This window comes from Bubalus bubalis, chromosome 22 (assembly GCF_019923935.1).
Source record: "Bubalus bubalis isolate 160015118507 breed Murrah chromosome 22, NDDB_SH_1, whole genome shotgun sequence".
In the NCBI taxonomy this organism is placed as follows: domain Eukaryota; kingdom Metazoa; phylum Chordata; class Mammalia; order Artiodactyla; family Bovidae; genus Bubalus; species Bubalus bubalis.
In genome coordinates this window covers 18,675,075-18,694,304 of record NC_059178.1, presented here as the reverse complement: position 1 = coordinate 18,694,304, position 19,230 = coordinate 18,675,075, and the positions used below count along the sequence as shown (strand labels likewise).

At 40.1% G+C, this 19,230-nt stretch overlaps 1 protein-coding gene across 11 annotated transcripts in view; it reads left to right on the top strand.

Moving 5' to 3' along the window:
* Window positions 1–19,230, top strand: part of LDLRAD4 (low density lipoprotein receptor class A domain containing 4) — a 158,698-nt gene that overhangs the window by 71,493 nt on the left and 67,975 nt on the right. The window contains exon 1 of one of the 11 annotated variants that reach the window (XM_044934507.2): window positions 5,957–7,158. The exons of the other annotated variants lie outside the window; for them this stretch is intronic. The gene's annotated coding sequence lies outside the window, so the exon portion shown is untranslated. Of the gene's footprint in view, window positions 1–5,956; window positions 7,159–19,230 lie in introns of those variants that run through there. 11 annotated transcript variants of the gene reach the window in all.

The window sequence follows — 19,230 nt, the reverse complement described above, 5'->3', positions numbered from 1 at the left end:
GCACACCTTGGTAATCAGAAAGACTTCTACTGGAGTCAGAATTCAGAGGAGGTTCTTATCTCCGACTAAATCTTTTCATCCTGTAGCTGACCAACCAGTGCTGTTGTGTTGGGAGGTGAAGCAGGACGTGTCTTAGTGCATTGTCTGTCATGAGCCTTGTTAAATTTGAATTATGGTCTTTGGAGAAATGGGAAAGTGTTTTATTTTACCCAAAGCTCAATTCACAGGACCTGGTAAAATAATGATATACTGTGATTCCATTTTTAAAGGTGTTTACACTGATTGCAGAGCTAAGTCAACCACAAACAAATCGCTCATCTTGTAATAGGGTCACCTTGTTCATGTTATGCAATGAGTACCTTTGAGTATATGCACCTTACTGCAAGGGATTTCTCTGCACCCAGAGGGAAGCTTTGTGTATCAGACTAAGATGCAGATTGTGAGTGAGGGGTACACTCTCTTCTGCCTGTGGCCATCTGCATTTTCAGGCATGGAGCTTTGATTCATGGTGGATCTTAAATGTGTCCTCAAAGATTAGAATAAGTGTCCATCAATAAGACTAAAAGTTCTTGTTTTTCCTTCATCTGTCTGTTAAATGGGCCTGGATGACAATGGTAAGCTTCATGCAACTTTTAATATGGTATTAGGTGTTGGAGCAGTTACAAACCAGTGTGTTGGTGTGGTGCCACAAAGGCCACAGACCCACGGAGGATGCTGGAGCTGTTGATGGAGTTGTGTCCCTTGGGCTTGTGGGTGAATGTGTGCATTGCATATACACCAGGTTAGAAAAGCCCTCTTGCTTTAGACTAAATCATGTCTCCTTCCCATCAAGGATAGTGTTCCCCTCTTTTCTCTTGACTCAGTGTCCACTTTTTTTTCTGAGGGGCCTCAGAACCTTGTTTTTCGTGGTTCTGGTTACTGGCTAGGGGCACAGCTCTCCTGCAGTTACATCTCTTGGGGCAGTTCCTACTGTCTTCTGTGAAGCTCACTTTTCATGGAGATAGGATGGCTGCAGGCACATCACTTCATTTGCAAATTGACGACTTCATTGACTCCCTAGCTTGGCCCTGCTCTGGCCCTAATACGCACTCATCTTGGCTTGGAAGTGGAGGAGCACTTGACTATTGCAGAAACAACTCAGGGTTTAAATGAGGAAAGCCCAGAGCTAAAAGGGAGAAATCAGTGCTAGCAGGAATTGTTGGTGAACTCAGGTCCCATTGCCATCTGTAACGTATCCAGCTGGTTAGTATGTGAGGTCATTCACTGAATTTTTAGAAATGCTCTTATTCTTCATAAAGTCCTTTGTATTGGTTTAATACTTTACATGTATCGATTAATTTACTGCTGTTCCTCTCAGGCTTCCGTGGTGGCTCAGCTGGTAAAGAATCCGTCTGCAATGCGGGAGACCAGGGTTCGATCCCTGGGTTGGGAAGGTCACCTGGAGAAGGAAATGGCTACCTACTCCAGTATTCTGACCTGGAGGATTCCATGAACTGTATAGTCCATGGGGTTGCAAAGAGTCAGACATGACTGAGTGACTTTCACTTCACTTCCTCTCTGTAGTACCACATTTTTTGGTGTGGGCTTACCAGTTTATAAAAGCATGAATTGATCTTCATAGTGAACAACAGTCCTGTGAAGTAGCCACAGAAGGTGGTGGTAGTCCCAGTTCACTGGCAAGAATCAGGTGTGTGGAGGAAGAGTGGCCTGCCCAGGGCCCTGCGGCTTCTGAGAAGGAGTTGGGGGAGTGCTGAGTTTTCTTGCTTTGATCTGGTGGTACTTTGTGGCTACACCTCTGGACGTCTGGTGGATTGAGGGAGCTGGAGTTTCAGAGGCTGATGGCAGCAAGAATCGAATGCTCTCCCTGCAGAGAAGCCAAGTGCATTATTCATTTGAGACACTTGTTAATAGTTTAAATGTTTCTTCCTAAAAGTTATTACTGGATTATTTTTTTCATTGTTATCTCTCTTTTTAGGTTTGCTTTTAATTTGATTGGTATAATAGAATTCTATTTATGTACAGATAAACATCTCCTTTTTTTTTTTTTTTTTTTTTTTGGTACTGCAGTCAAGATCTTTAACAGAAACTAAATGAGGGAAATGTCTCCCCATTCATACCGTGCCCTCCCTGGGTTTAGTGGTTGGTGAGGCTTGTTTTGAGCAATCATCACGTCACGCATAAACCCAGATGTCACTGCTTCTCTGCTTCTGGCACGGGAAGCTCTTGGGGTTTGGCTGGAAGAGCTTTCCTTCCTGTGTGGGCTCAAAGCTGTACTTCTTCAGGAGCTCAGCATCAGAAGTCCTCTGCTTGATGTCCTTCTCAGAGCAGATGCAGTTGCTTTTGAAAGATGTTCAGCCTTCATGGTTGCATCTGTGCTTACTGGGGCAGTAATTCACACAGAGCTTGATCCTGAAACCAAACAGCTAGGGCACCTCTAGCTCTGGGACCAAGAACTCTCCTTTTACATAATCTTATTTTCAGCCCCAAAGCAATCAGATTGATAGTAACTAGTACAGTTGGTCTGTAACTATTGTTAGAAAAAAAGGGCACCCAAGTGACTGAAATATTTGGAACTCTGAATGAAATGATCTCTAAATATGTGTATTTCAAGACATGGTTGGCTTATGGTTCTAAAACTGATGGATTTGATGCTCAGATCAGGAGACATTAGGATCACTATGTTGAATTGTTTTTAATAATGCTTTTACAAATAAAAGAATTCTTGACTTATATTCCCAAATGAAAGAAGGGATGAAGAAGAAAATAAGACCAAAACAACCTGTTTATGGCTAGTTCACAGGCCATAATTAGGCTGTGCTGTGTCGTTTGCAGGATCTTAGTTCCCTGACCAAGGATTGAACTCATGCCCTCTGCAGTAAAAGTGCAGAGTCCTAGCTATTGGACCACTAGCTAAGTCTTGAAATATTTTTGTTTTGACTCAGAACAGTGTTGTCCACATTGTTCAGAATCAGAGTTACTTCTTATGCTGTTCGAGGATTTCCTGTCAGTGACCCGAAATTCTTAACTAAAGTCCTTAGTTTACATTGTGGTCCACTCTTGGTTTTTTTGCATTCTGTGGGTTTTGATAAATATATCCACCATTATAGTACCTCACAGAATAGTTTTACTTCCCTAAAAGTGCTCTGTGCTCTGCCTGTTCATTCATTCCTCCTCTAACCCTTGCTAACCACTCTCTTTCATTGTTGCCATAATTTTGTCTTTTCCAGAAAGTCATAAAATTAGAATCATACAGTATTTTTTTTTTTTTAGAATCATACAGTATTGACGTTTAGTTGTTCCAGCACCATTTGTTGAAAAGAGTATTTTTCCCCCCTTATTGTATTGCATTTGCTCCATTGTCAAAGATCAGCTAACTGTGTTTTTGTGGATCTGTCTGGGCTCTTTATTCTGTCCTGTTTATCTGTCTGTCCTTCCATCAGTATCATACAGTCTTGAATACTGTAGCTTTATAATAAATCTTGAAGTCAGGTAGTGTCTAATTCTCTTTGTTTTTCTCCTTTAGTATTGTGTTGGTTAGGAACTTTTACTTCTGTACTTTGGCTTTTTTTAAAAAAATTATTTATTTTTTAATTGAAGGATAATTGCTTTGCAGAATTTTGTTGTTTTCTGTCAAACATCAACCTGAATCATCCATAGGTGTCCATATGTCCCCTCCCTCTTGAACCTCCCTTCCATCTCCTTCCCCATCCCACCCCTCTAGGTTTGATACAGAGCCCTATTTGAGTTCCCTGAGACATTAAGATTTAATTGAATCCATAAATTGAGTTGGAAAGAACTGACATCTTGACAATATTGAGTCTTTCTTTCCAGGAGTATGGACTTCTCTCCTGTCTTCAATCTTTCCCAGCATCAGGGTCTTTTCCCCTGAATCAGTTCTTCCCATCAGGTGGCCAGAGTGTTGGAACTTAAGCTTCAGCATTAGTCCTTCCAATGAATATTCAGAGTTGATTTCCCTTAGGGTGGACTCGTTGGATCTCCTTGCAGTCCAAGGGACTCTCAAGAGTCTTCTCCAACACCACAGTTCAAAAGCATCAATTCTTCGGTGCTCAGCTTTCTTTATGGTCCAACTCTCACATCCATACATGACTACTGGAAAAACCATAGCTTTGACTAGATGGACCATTACTTTGAAAGCAAAGTAATGTCTCTGCTTTTTAAGGTGCTGTCTAGGTTGGTCATAGCTTTTCTTCCAAGGAGCAAGTGTCTTTTAATTTTATGGCTGCAGTCACCATTTGCAGAGATTTTGGAGCCCAAGAAAATCAAGTCTGTCACTGTTTCCCCATCTGTTTGCCATGAAGTGATGGGATTGAATGCCATGATCTCAGTTTTCTGAATGTTGAGTTTTAAGCCAGCTTTTTCACTCTCCTCTTTTACCTTCATCAAGAGGCTCTTTAGTTCCTCTTCGCTTTCTTCCATAAGTGTGGTGTCATCTGCTTATCTGAGGTTATTGATATTTCTCTCGGCAATCTTGATTCCAGTTTGTGCTTCATCCAGCCCAGCTTTTCTCATGATGTACTCTGCATATAAGTTAAATAAGCAAGGTGACAATATACAGCCTTGATGTACTCTAAAGATATTGATAATGATATTGTTAATCTAAATGATATTGTTTTTAATTTCAAATTCTACTTGCTTATTGCTGGTACTGGGAAAGTGACTGACTTTTTTTATTAACCTTATGTCCTGCCACCTTGCTATAATCGCTTGTTTCAAGAGTTTTTCATCTTTCTTAAAATTTTCTACGTAGACAATGTCCTCTGCAAAGACAGTTTTATTTCTTCTGTCCCAGTCTGTTTACCTTCCCTGGCCCCCTTTTTTTGGGTCTTGCTAAATTAGCTAGAACTTCCAGTACAGTTTTAGAAGGGAGTGTTGAGAGAAGACACCCTTGCCTTGTTCCTGATGTTAGCAGGAAAGGCAGTTTATCACCATTAAGTATGATGTTAGCTGCAGATTTCCTGTAGATGTTCTGTATTAAATTGAGGAAGTTCCCCTCTATACCTAGTATGGTGACAATGAGTTGAATTTTGCTTCATGGCCTCATCTGAAAATATTTTAAATTGGTGAATTAAGTTTACTTAACTTTGTATTTAAGTTCGTTATTGATTTGATGGATGTATTTTGTCTAAATCTGTTCTATGTTTTTATGTTTTCTTTAAGTCTTTTTCATTATGTGACATGTTTATTTATGCTCATATGTTTGGCCTAAGTTCTGTCATGCTGTTTTATGTTTTCTGTTAAAAAATTTTAAGACTCTTATTATGGGGTCTTTTAAAAAATTTGATTGTTTTTCTGATACTCTGAATTGTACCTTTTTTGGTACATTTGATATCTTTTGATTCTCAGCCACTAGGCAGTGGCATTACCCTGTCCCCTGCCATCTTTTTCCGCTCTCCTGCAGAGTCATCATTTTTGTCAGTTGTATCATTTTTACATTATCACACACGATAAAATTTACATTTGGCTTATCACTTTCATCTTTATATTTGTTGTAATCTTAGTTCTACAGTGAAATGAATTCAGTTGCCAGTTCTTTTGGCTTTGCTTCTCCAGTTGTCTTTTGGATTCAAGGGAACCATATTTTCTGAGTCCCAGTGTGTTCAGAACTATTAGTCTGTGGTCATTATACTTGAAGGAATGCCAGACTGGATATGAAATCCTTTACTCACACTTTGCTTAAATATTGTAAGAATTTTGAAGTTTTATTCCACTAATATATGGCATTGCATATTACTGTGAAGAAATACGAGGCCAGATTAATGCTTTTACCTCTGATATGTGACTTGATTTCTTTCTTTTTGTCCAGCTCAAGGAGTTGTTTATTATTTTGAAAGTCCAAACTTAGTAAGTCCAATTTTACTAGATTTTACTGCATGCTGAGCATTCTGGATCAGTTTCCTTGTCACATGGGGTGCCCTGTGTGGCCTTTTATTACATAGATTTAAGTCTCCTCGTTCCGTTGAAAATGGAGTTTGAAATTTCATACAACTTGTTTTCATTGTCTTTTTGATATCCAGATGAGATAGGAAGTCATTCTGTTGTTTATTTGATTCTGGATAAGGAAAGTAGTTTCCCAGAGGTTAAGTAACTTGATCCTTGTCAGCCAGCAAAATGCAGAGTGAGGATTCAAAACTGAGTTTAAAAGCTTATGTTCTGTTACTTATACATACCATGGTGTTTCTTCAGGGCTGGGAGTAGTCACAGGAGAGCGTAGTTGTATGATCAAAGGAACCTTGGTCTCACTGGATATTTGTCACAGAGGTGGGTACATCTTAAGCAGCAAGTGATGTCCTGAAACATTTTTCAAATTTCGCTTGATGGACCACTAGGAACTTCATGATCTTTTACAGCTTCCAAGTTTCCTCGCTTCTTACTGCCCCCAACCCTCTTCTTTCATTTTTTCCTTTCTTCTATGTGACCCAAAACGGAGACTGTAGGTAGATAAAGTTTCTATTCTCATTTTTTATTTTCTTTTGATTTTTCCTTTTTAGAACAGGACTCATTAATGTAATATGTGTTCTCCTTTTGTTTTGTTAAAGGGGACCTCTAGTCAGATTTTCTGTGAAGCTGAGGGATAAGTGGGTAAAATCAAGTTTCTTTTCTTATCTGTTTTCACAAGTTTAGAGTGCTTGAGTTTCCTGAAACAGAAAGATCTAAAACCAGTAACTGCTGCTGTTGACTCTGACAGCCTCCTCAGCCCTGAACATTGCTGTGCCCTTCTTGAATACAGTGTTGGTGGATTTGTTTGTGAATGTTTCTGAGAGTGTAAAGGTTACTCTCACACATATGTTTACTCTGTGAAGATAAGATTCTGGTGAAAATAGAATTGAACTGTGCCATGTTCTCCATCTTAGTATTTCTGTGTAGACCAGTCTAGTTTTCAGAGATTATTGGTAGTTGTTACTCTATTAAAAAAAAAAAAAAAAGAAAAAGAAGGCTTGATTGCTAACAGTTAAGGTCATTGTGGGTCAGATTTAGTTGCTTATACATACAGGTCTTGTATATAAATTCTGACTTGTGTGTTTTTCTGGTTTTACCTGGGAAGATTTGTGAGAGACTCAGGGTGGAGAGTAGACAGGGAAAATGATGGTGCTTCAAAATGATGTATCCCATTGACTATTTCCTCTGAAGAGGACAACGGTGAGTCTAAGGGATTATTAATATTATTTTTGTGAGTATGTGTTTGGGATTGGACGAGGGAGAAGACACATTTTTTTAAAGAATTCATAAGATAATTTAAATTTTTGTGTATGCTTAATTTATAATACCTGTTGCATAGGTGTGACATAGCTCCGTATATCCGTAGGCAAGAGGGAGGCATTTGAAATTTTTATTTCCCATGTTTCAGGGACTATTTTCTATTGCAAGTGAGAATAACATTCACTGATCAAAATGATGGCTTTTAAAAAATTAATGGCATTATATAGTGAACATTCCATCTCTTTGAATCTGTTTTCCTTTTATATATCTATTTCTTAAGTTTTGTGTCCTTTTCATATGTAAAGGTAAAAAGTTAGCATTAAAAACACAAGTAAAACTATATAGGGCTAGAATAGAGTGCCAAAGTGTAATGCTGATACTCTTTTTTGAAAAGTAATGAAACAAGAAGGTTTTTTCTTTATTACTAAGGTGATAATAAAAGTTTATGAAAACACTTTGAAAATATAGTTTTAAAAAGGAAATAAAGATCACTCAATCTTAATGTTTTAAATTGTTAATTTTTAACATTGTGATTACATATACATAACAGAATTTACCATTTTAACTAATTTTGATTGTATAACTTCATTACATTAAGTACATCCACAGAGTTGTGCAACTGTCCCTCTGCAGAACTTTTCTTCTTCCCATGAGACACAGTTTCCATTCACCATTAAGTCCTCCTTCCCTCCTCCACTAACCTCTTGGCAACCACCATTCTGCTTTTGTTTTTTGAATTTGACTACTCATCTGAGTGGAATCATAGTATTTGTCGTGTGTTTGGTTTGTTTTACTTAGTGTAATGTCTTCAAGATTTATCCATGTTGTACCAAATGTTAGAATTTCCTTCTCTTTTAGGCTGAATAATACTCTGTTGTGTGTGTATCCTGTTTTGTTTATCCATTCATCCTTTGAGGGGCACTTGAGTTGTTTCTACCTTTTGGTTACTGTGAATAATGCTGCTGTGAACATTGCTGTAAATATATTTGTTCAAGTTACCGCTTATACCCAGAAGTCAAATTGCTGGAGGATATGATAATTTTGTTTAATTTTTTGAAGAAAAAAAATCTGTTTTCCAAAGCAGCTATACCATTATTTATTCCTACCAGCCTATTTCTACATGTCCTTGCTAACACTTGTTACTTCCTATTTCATTGTTTTCTTTTTGATGATAACCAGTCCATGGATGGTGCATTAGTGTCTCCTCGTGGTTTTGATTTGCATTTTCTGAATGATTTGTGACATTGAACATCTTTTTATGTGCTTATTTGCTCTCTCCTTTGAAGAAATGTCTCTTCAAGTGCTTTGTGCATATTTTAATCAGGTTGTTTGCTTTTTAAATTTTTGAGTTGTAGGTGTTCTTTTTAAATATATATTTTGAATATTGTTAAAAAAGAAACAACAGGGCTAAAGTGGAGTCACTTGTGCTAAGTTCACATCACCAAACCAAGACCTAATACCTAACTTTATTACAGTTTCAGCTTCTCCCACCTGTGGAGTCTAGTCAGTTTGGAATTACTTGAGGTAATCTGACCAATAGACCCCTGCACCCCTAAAGGAAGGTGACCTTGTCACAGACAATCCACTCTGCTGTAGCTTCCTTGCTCCATCCCATTCTGCATGTAAATGTCTTTCATGCTGTGTAGCTTGTCTGAGCTCCTTTCTGTCTTGTTAGATGGGGTGTTTCCCAATTCATGAGTTCTTGAATAGAGCCTGTAAGACATTTTCAAGTTTACTCTGTTGAGTTTTGTTCTTACTATAAATCTCTTATCAGATACATTATTTGCAGTGTTTTTGCCTGTTCTGTGGGGTGCCTTTTCATTTGTTTGATAAGTGTATTTTGATGCACTCTTTCGTCATTGAGTGTGATAGTATCTGTTTTTCATAAATGGCCTTTATAATGTGATATTTTCCTTCTATTCCTAGGTTTGTTGATTGTTTTTTTTTTAATCATAGATGAGTGTTGGATTTTGTTAAATTCTTTTTCCTGCATTTAGTTGAAATGATCATGTGTTTTTTTCCCCCTTCATTTCGTTAATCTGTTATATCACATTGATTTTTTTAATCAACTATATGAATAGTCGTTACATTCAGGGAATAATCCTACTTTGTCATGTTGTACAGTTTTTTAAATATGCTGTTGAATTTGTGTTTGCTAGTATTTTACAATGGCACCCCACTCCAGTATTCTTGCCTGGAAAATCCCATGGACGGAGGAGCCTGGTAGGCTGCAGTCCATGGGGTCACTGAGGTTCAGACATGACTGAGCGACTTCACTTTCACTTTTCACTTTCATGCATTGGAGAAGGAAATGGCAACCCACTCCAGTGTTCTTGCCTGGAGAATCCCAGGGACGGGGGAGCCTGGTGGGCTGTCATCTATGGGGTCGCACAGAGTCGGACACGACTGAAGTGACTTAGCAGCAGCAGTATTTTGTTGAGGATTTTTGCATCAATGTTCATAATGGATATTAGTCTGTAGTTTCCTCCCCCCCCCTTTATAGTGTCTTTATCTGGCTTTGGTATCAGTAATTCTGGTATCACAGAATGAGTTAAGAAAGTATTCTTTCATCTTCAATATTTTAGAAGGATTTGGGAGAGGCTGGTATTAATTCTTTAAATGTTTGGTAGAACTCACCAGTGTAGCCATCTAATTTGGTGCTTTTATTAATGGAAGTTTTTTTGGATTGCTGATTCAGTTGCCTTACTGGTTAAATGTCTATTTAGATTCTTCATTTCTTCCATGATTCAGTCTTGGTAAGGTTGTGTGTTTCTAGGAGTTTGTGCATTTCTTCTTTGTATCCAATATGTGGCATTTAATTGTTCGTAGGTGGTGCTAGTGGTAAAGAATCCGCCTGCCAATGCAGGAGACATAGGAGACACTGGTTCAATCCTGGGTTGGGAAGATCCCCTGGAGGAGGGCATGGCAACCCACTCCAGTATTCTTGCCTGAAGAATCTCACAGACAGAGGAGCCTGGAGGGCTGTAGGCCATAGGGTTGCAAAGAGTTGAACATGACTGAAGGGACTTAGCATGCACACATGCACTTTCTTATGATCCCTATTTTTACTTTACTTTCAGTTCAGTTCAGTTCAGTCGCTCAGTCGTGTCTGACTCTTTGCGACCCCATGAATTGCAGCACTCCAGGCCTCCCTGTCCATCACCAATTCCCGGAGTTCACCCAAACTCACGTCCATCGAGTCGGTGATGCCATCCAGCTATCTCATCCTCTGTCGTCCTCTGTTCCTCCTGCCCCCAACCCCTCCCAGCATCAGAGTCTTTTCCAATGAGTCAACTCTTTGCACGAGGTGGCCAAAGTACTGGAGTTTCAGCTTTAGCATCATTCCTTCCAAAGAACACCCAGGACTGATCTCCTTTAGAATAGACTGGTTGGATCTCCTTGCAGTCCATGGGACTCTCAAAAGTCTTCTCCAACACCACAGGTCAAAAGCATCAATTCTTCGGCGCTCAGCTTTCTTCACAGTCCAACTCTCACATCCATACATGACCACTGGAAAAACCATAGCCTTGACTAGACGGACCTTTGTTGGCAAAGTAATGTCTCTGCTTTTGAATATGCTATTTAGGTTGGTTATAACTTTCCTTCCAAGGAGTAAGTGTCTTTTAATTTCATGGCTGCAGTCACCATCTGCAGTGATTTTGTAGCCCAAAAACATAAAGTCTGCCACTGTTTCCACTGTTTCCCCATCTATTTCCCATGAAGTGATGGGACCGGATGCCATGATCTTCGTTTTCTGAATGCTGAGCTTTAAGCCAACTTTTTCACTCTCCTCTTTCACTTTCATCAAGAGGCTTTTGAGTTCCTCTTCACTTTCTGCCATAAGGGTGGTGTCTTCTGCGTATCTGAGGTTATTGATATTTCTCCCGGCAATCTTGATTCCAGCTTGTGTTTCTTCCAGTCCAGCGTTTCTCATGATGTACTCTGCATATAAGTTAAATACACAGGGTGATAATATACAGCCTTGATGAACTCCTTTTCCTATTTGGAACCAGTCTGTTGTTCCATGTCCAGTTCTAACTGTTGCTTCCTGACCTGCATACAAATTTCTCAAGAGGCAGATCAGGTGGTCTGGTATTCCCATCTCTTTCAGAATTTTCCACAGTTTATTGTGATCCACACAGTCAAAGGCTTTGGCATAGTCCATAAAGCAGAAATAGATGTTTTTCTGGAACTCTCTTGCTTTTTCGATGATCCAGCGGATGTTGGCAATTTGATCTCTGGTTCCCCTGCCTTTTCTAAAACCAGCTTGAACATCAGGAATTTCATGGTTCACGTATTGCTGAAGCCTGGCTTGGAGAATTTTGAGCATTACTTTACTAGCGTGTGAGATGAGTGCAATTGTGCGGTAGTTTGAGCGTTCTTTGGCATTGCCTTTCTTTGGGATTGGAATGAAAACTGACCTTTTCCAGTCTTGTGGCCACTGCTGAGTTTTCCAAATTTGCTGGCATATTGAGTGTAGCACTTTCACAGCATCATCTTTCAGGATTTGGAATAGCTCAACTGGAATTCCATCACCTCCACTAGCTTTGTTCGTAGTGATGCTTTCTAAGGCCCACTCGACTTCACATTCCAGGATGTCTGGCTCTAGGTCAGTGATCACACCATCGTGATTATCTGGGTCATGAAGATCTTTTTTGTACAGTTCTTCTGTGTATTCTTGCCATCTCTTCTTAATATCTTCTGCTTCTGTTAGCTCCATACCATTTCTGTCCTTTATCAAGCCCATCTTTGCATGAAATGTTCCTTTGGTATCTCTGATTTTCTTGAAGAGATCCCTAGTCTTTCCCATTCTGTTGTTTTCCTCTATTTCTTTGCATTGATTGCTGAAGAAGGCTTTCTTATCTCTTCTTGCTATTCTTTGGAACTCTGCATTCAGATGTTTATATCTTTGCTTTTCTCCTTTGCTTTTCGCTTCTCTTCTTTTCACAGCAATTTTAAGTCCTCCCCAGACAGCCATTTTGCTTTTTTGCATTTCTTTTCTATGGAAATGGTCTTGATCCCTGTCTCTTGTACAATGTCACGAACCTCATTCCATAGTTCATCAGGCACTCTATCTATCAGATCTAGGCCCTTAAATCTATTTCTCACTTCCACTGTATAATCATAAGGGATTTGATTTAGGTCATACCTGAATGGTCTAGTGGTTTTCCCTACTTTCTTCAGTTTAAGTCTGAATTTGGCAATAAGGAGTTCATGGCCTGAGCCAGAGTCAGCTCCTGGTCTTGTTTTTGCTGACTGTATAGAGCTTCTCCATCTTTGGCTGCAAAGAATATAATCAATCTGATTTCGGTGTTGACAATCTGGTGATGTCCATGTATAGAATCTTCTCGTGTGTTGATGGAAGAGTGATGAAGAAAGCTGAGCACCAAAGAATTGATGCTTTTGAACTGTGGTGTTGGAGAAGACTCTTGAGAGTCCCTTGGACTGCAAGGAGATCCAACCAGTCCATTCTGGAGGAGATCAGCCCTGGGATTCCTTTGGAAGGAATGATGCTAAAGCTGAAACTCCAGTACTTTGGCCACCTCATGCAAAGAGTTGACTCATTGGAAAAGACTCTGATGCTGGGAGGGATTGGGGGCAAGAGGAGAAGGGGATGACAGAGGATGAGATGGCTGGATGGCATCACTGACTTAATGGATGTGAGTCTGAGTGAACTCCGGGAGTTGGTGATGGACAGGGAGGCCTGGTGTGCTGCGATTCATGGGGTCGCAAAGAGTTGGACACAACTGAGCGACTGAACTGAACTGACTGAACTCAAAGGACTAAAAGCATTTAAAGTTAGATTTACTCAACTATCAATACTTTGGGAAATGCAGTATGAAGTTGTCAGTTTTTTACACTAAAATTTCTCATACTGAAATCTTCATTCTGCTGATTTAGCTGCAACATTTCTTTTTATTCAAGAAAAGGGAATTGTTCTTAGAAGTGTTATGAATTTCTGTCTGATTTGGGGGACAAACAGCATGGAATGGACATAAGTCAGGACTCTTCTTTCACTGCTGTTGGATGCTATGATTTAGGACTTACATTTTTTTGTGTTACGGAAGATGAGGAGAACTTAGGGCAGTCCAAACTAATTTGTGGCTCCAGTAAATCAAGGTGCCGGCAGAACTGGGTGCTGACTTCGTACTGTCTTGGAGGAAGGGGAATGTGGAAATAACCATTGAAGTCTCTGGTTGTGTGATTCAGAGATTATTCAGCTGGTGTTCTGAACCCAGAATCTGTTAATGGATTTAATGGATCTAAAGCAGACTTTCTTGTAAAATAGATTCCGTAGTCCTTTTGTGGGGGGTTTGCTAAAGTCTTCCTCACTGTGCATCTCGTCAGTGTTGAGAGATAGGGAATTATCATGTGGTTAGAGAATGATCATTTAAAATTAAAAATAAGTTCTCTTCTAATGAAAAAAATTGCCTTTTTATTATAAAATAAACAGGTAGACATGTAAAACAAGTAAATAATTAGTAAAATGTTCTCTGGTGAATATGCCTGTGACCACCTCTGAAGTCTGGTAGAGCTTTGCCCTCTCCCCAAGAGTTCCCATCACATCCCATTCCTCCCTTTTTCCTTCGGAAAGCAGCCGCTAGTGACTTTAATAAGTGTAATCTTCCCTGATTAAAAAAAGCCTCTGATGTCTTTTAAATTTCTTTTAGTATACAGGTCCTCTATCCTTTTGTTTTCCTTGAAGATTATTTGTTAAAAATCTGGGGCCTGTTCACCCATAGTTTACTTCACTCAGAGTTGTCCCGGCACGTTTGTCCTTTCTGTAATTCCTGTAAGTTGCAGCTGTGTCCAGAAGCTTGATCAGAACTTGCTCTCTTTGGCAAGATTAGAAGCTATGCTGTGATAGGATCTCATTGCAGCTGTGTTGAATGAAGTGTATATTTTTATGAGGAAAGATTTGTTATAGGATTCCTTAAGACAGAAGGAATTTCTATACAGGCATACCTTGGAGATATTGCAAGTTTGGTTCTCAGTTCATTTCAGTTCAGTCACTCAGTCATGTTCGACTCTTTGCGACTCCATGAATCGCAGCACGCCAGGCCTCCCTGTCCATCATCAACTCCTGGAGTTCACCCAAACTCACGTCCATCGAGTTGGTGATGCCTTCCTGCCATCTCATCCTCTGTCATCCCCTTCTCTTTCTGCCCCCAATCCCTCCCAGCATCAGAGTCTTTTCCAACGAGTCAGCTGTTCGCATCAGGTGGCCAAAGTATTGGAGTTTGAGCTTTAGCATCAGTCCTTCCAAAGAGCACCCAGGACTGATCTCCTTTAGAATAGACTGGCTGGATCTCCTTGCAGTCCAAGGGACTCTCAAGAGTCTTCTCCAACACCACAGTTCAAAACCATCAATTCTTCGGCGCTCAGCTTTCTTCACAGTCCAACTCTCACATCCATACATGACCACTGGAAAAACCATAGCCTTGACTAGATGGACCTTTGTTGGCAAAGTAATGTCTGTGCTTTTTAATATGCTATTTAGGTTGGTCATAACTTTCCTTCCAAGGAGTAAGCGTCTTTTAATTTCATGGCTGCAGTCACCATCTGCAGTGATTTTGGAGCCCCCAAAAATAAAGTCAGCCACTGTTTCCACTGTTTCCCCATCTATTTCCCATGAAGTGATGGGACTAGGCCACCATAATAAAGCAAATATCATAATAAAGCAAGTTGCATGAATATTTTGGTTTCACATATAAAAGTTATGTTTATACTAAACTGTAGTCTATTAGTATGCAATAGCATTAAGTCTAAAGGAAAAAGTTATATAACTTAATTTAAAAATACTTTATTCCTAAAAAATGCTAACCATTATCTGAACCTTCAGTGAGTCCCAATTTTTTTGCTGGTGGAGGGTCTTATCTCAGTGTTGCTAGATGCCGACTCATAAGGGCAGTGGTGGTTGGAGAGTTGGGTAACTCCGGTAGATTCTTAAGACAGTGATGTTTGTTGCATTGATTGCCTCTTCCTTTCAGGAATTACTTTTCTGTAGCATGCAATGCTGTTTGACAGTGTTTCCAGTTCAGTTCAGTTCAGTTCAGTCACTCAGTCGTGTCTGACTCTTTGCGACCCCATGCAGAGGAACCAGAGATCAAATTGCCAACATCTGCTGGATCATGGAAAAAGCAAGAGAGTTCCAGAAAAACATCTATTTCTGCTTTCTTGACTATGCCAAAGCCTTTGACTGTGTGGATCACAATAAACTGTGGAAAATTCTGAAAGAGATGGGAATACCAGACCATCTCACCTGCCTCTTGAGAAACCTGTATGCATGTCAGGAAGCAACAGTTAGAACTGGACATGGAATAACAGACTGGTTCCAAGTAGGAAAAGGAGTACGTCAAGGCTGTATATTGTTACCCTGCTTATTTTACTTATGTGCAGAGTACATCATGAGAAACACTGGGCTGGAGGAAGCACAAGCTGGAATCAAGATTGCTGGGAGAAATATCAATAACCTCAGAGATACAGATGACAGTGTTTTACCCACAGTCAAGTTTCTTTTCAAAATTGGAGTCAGTTGTCTCAAACCCTGCTTCTCCTGTATCAACTGAGCTTATGGAATATTCTAAATGCTGTGTTGTCATGGCAACAGTCTTCATAGCATCTTCACCAGGAGTAGAGTCTATTTTAAGAAACCACTTTCTTTGCTTATCCATAAGAAGGAACTCCTCATCTGTTCAAGTTTTATCATGAGATTGAAGCAATTCAGTCACATTTGTCAGGCTACCCTTCTACTATTTTGCTCTTTCTACCACATCTGTAGTTACTTCCTCCACCAAAGTTTTGAACCCCTCAAAGTAGTCTGCAAGGGCTGGAATCCACTTCTTCCAAACTCTTGTTACTGTTGGTATTTGGACCTCTTCCCGTGAGTCATGTGTGTTCTTAATGGCTTCTAGAAGGATGGATCCTTTCTAGAAGGATGGATCCTTTCCAGAAGACTCAGTTGACTGTGATCAGATTCATCAGAGGAGTTACTGTCAGTGGCAGTGTTGGCTTATGAAAGTGGATATGATTGCTTGACCCATAGGCTGCAGAGTGCATGTTGTGTGCAGGCTTGGAGACATGAATCCCATTGTCCATCTCCCCCAGAGCTCTCAGGTGACTAGGTTCATTGTTGATGAGCAGTCATATTTTGAAAGGAACCTTTTTTTCATTGGAGGGCTTAAAACTAGGTAAATCATGTTGTAAACAGATTGGCTGTCATCCTGGCTGGCAGACTTAGCATCCTTCTTAGGGGCCTAGGATTTTCAGATGGCGAATAAACACTAGCTTCACCTTAGTCACCAGCTGTATTGCCTGCTAATGAGAGAGTCAACACTGGCCCTTTGAAGCCAGTGACTTTTCCTCTCCAGTTGTGAAAGACCTATCTTCTTCCAGTAGAGGCCTGTTTCATCTGCACTGAAAATCTATTGTTTAATGTAGCATCTTCATTAATGATCTGAGCTGGATCTTCTGAATAACTTACGATGACTTCTCCATCAGCACTTACTGCTTCTCTCCTTGCACTTGTATGTCATGGAGACAGTTTCTTTCCTTCCACCTCATGGACCAGCCTCCACTAACTTCACATTTATCTTCTGCAGCGTGTTCACCTATCAGCCTTCACAGAATTGAAGAGAGTTAGGATCTTACTCTGGATTATGTTTGACTGAAGGAAATATATGGCTGGTTTGGTCTTTTATCTAGACCTCTAACACTTTCTCTGTATCAGCAGTAAGGCTGTTTTGCTTTCTTATCATTCCTGTGTTCTCTGGAGCAGCACTTTCAATTTCCTTCAAGAGCTTTACTTTGCATTCACAACATGGCTGGCTGTTTGGTGCAGGAGGCCTAGCTTTTGGGCTGTCTTGGCTTTTTCACTGAGCTTAATCATGTCGAGCTTTTGATTTAAAGTGAGAGATGTGTGACTCTTCCTTTTACTTGAATGCTTCATGGCCATTGCAGGGTTTCTCATCAACCTAATTCTAATCCTGTTGTGTCTCAGGAATTAGACCAGACTGAGGAGGGGGATGGGGGAGCAGTCAGAACACATCCAGCATTTACCAGTTAAGCTCGACGTCTTACATGGCTATGGTTCATGGCACCCCAAAATTATTGTAGTAATAATATCAAAGGTCACAGAAACAAACATAACAGCAATGAGAAAGTTGAAATGTTTCAAGAATTATCAAAATGTAACACAGAGACACAAAATAAGCAGTTGCTGTTGGAAAAATGGTGCTGATAGACTTACCAGAAGCAGAATTGCCACAAACCTTCGATTTATTTAAAAAAATATATATAGTATGTGCAAAAGCTCAGTACAGCAGCATACCATAAAATGAGATATGCCTGTGTCATGCCTAAAAGGGCGTTGGATGTAGCCCATTTTATACTCTGTTCTCGGCCCAGCTCGGTATGACTTGTGATAACTGAGCTGTCATTTCTACTTACTGGGGAGGATGAGTTGAGATGGATGATAGCTTGGAGCATTTCCTGTTCCCAAACCCCACATTAGTTCACCAGGCAGTTCCTCATCTGTGGGCGTGTTGTTGAGCTCAAGGTGTTTTCCACGAGCAGGAGCCTTGCCATTGTCCTCTCTGCTGCAGGTGTGTGGGGTCACAGTCAAAGGCGGTGGTTTTTCTGTCTAGCCACATTTTTACCTGCCTTTTGAGAAGAATGGAGAATTTCACTTCTGCTGTGTCTTGTTGAACACTGTTAAATTCAGAGGGAAAAGGCAAGTAAAATGGTCTTGTCCTTGAAACCATTAGAATTTGTGAAGGAGACATGGTGAATGGAGCACAGGGCACAGCAGACCGTCGAAGGTTTGTCAGTAGTGGCTGCTCAGGGCTGGGGTGCAGGTGCCGGGAAGCACTAGGTCACTGGGTTCCTGAGAGCCCAGGGCTCCTGGGGCTATGGGACCAGATCTGGGATAGATCCAGCGACCTGCCCACCCTCCCCATCCCTGAAGCTGTGGGTAGAGGCTGAGTGAGACACTCTTCTAGGCCTGTGGTGCTAAGTCAGGGCTCGAAGGCCGCTGTCATCTGTGTGAAGTGAAGTCCTTGTGACATGTCATGCTTGACCATGTGGTCTGTACTGTGAGGACAGCGTGGGGCGTGGGGACAGAACTTTAGGCCCCGCAGAGCCACCTGCCATCCAGCCCTTCACAGGAAGAATTGCTTCTTTATGTCAACCCGAAGTGGACCCATGGACACAGTGGACACCCCCCTGCGGACCCTCCAGCCAGGACCGCAGACTCTGGGTTCTTGTTGCTACTTGTGTGCCGACTTGTGTGTGGATTTCTTTCCCTTTTTTGTGTTTAGAATTAGAAGATTATCTTTCAAATAAGCTACAGCATAATTCGGTGTTTATAGTTGGATTCTTTGTTCATATTTTAATTTTCAAAGATTGATATATATTAGGCTTTTTTAAGAGAGATGTAAAGTATATGTAATGAAAGACTGAAATAGCTCCCTTTTTTATACATAAGCAAAATGGAGGTTTCTTAAAATAGAAAATCAGTAACTTGCTTTTGAGTAACACACTGGCATTTTACGTGTTTTAAACTATTTTGCGGGTTCAATATTGAAATAAATAGCTTTTAGCTGAAATGTGAAGGCTGTCTTATTTACTCTGAGTTTTTTTATTTTTATTTTTTTTTAAGAACAGGGATTTTAAGGCTAGCTGAGCTACTTCCATACAATAATTGTAGAGTTTTTCAAAAATTTTACATCTTTTACAATGGTACATGAACAGTTCCATTCTTCTTTGATAATACATCTGTATTAATAAATATTCTAACTTTCTAAGCATTTCCACCACTAGTTTAATGCTCAACTATGCAGAATTTACTTTTATTTTTCTTAGAGTAATCAGAATTGGAAGAGGCAGTCATGTTTTCCCTGATGATTATATGTAGAATCCGATTATCCGTTAACCTTATCCAGACAGGATTGTCTCCAGAGGCTGAGAAAACAGGCCAAGGGAGTAATGTGAACCATGACTCCAGCCTCTGCA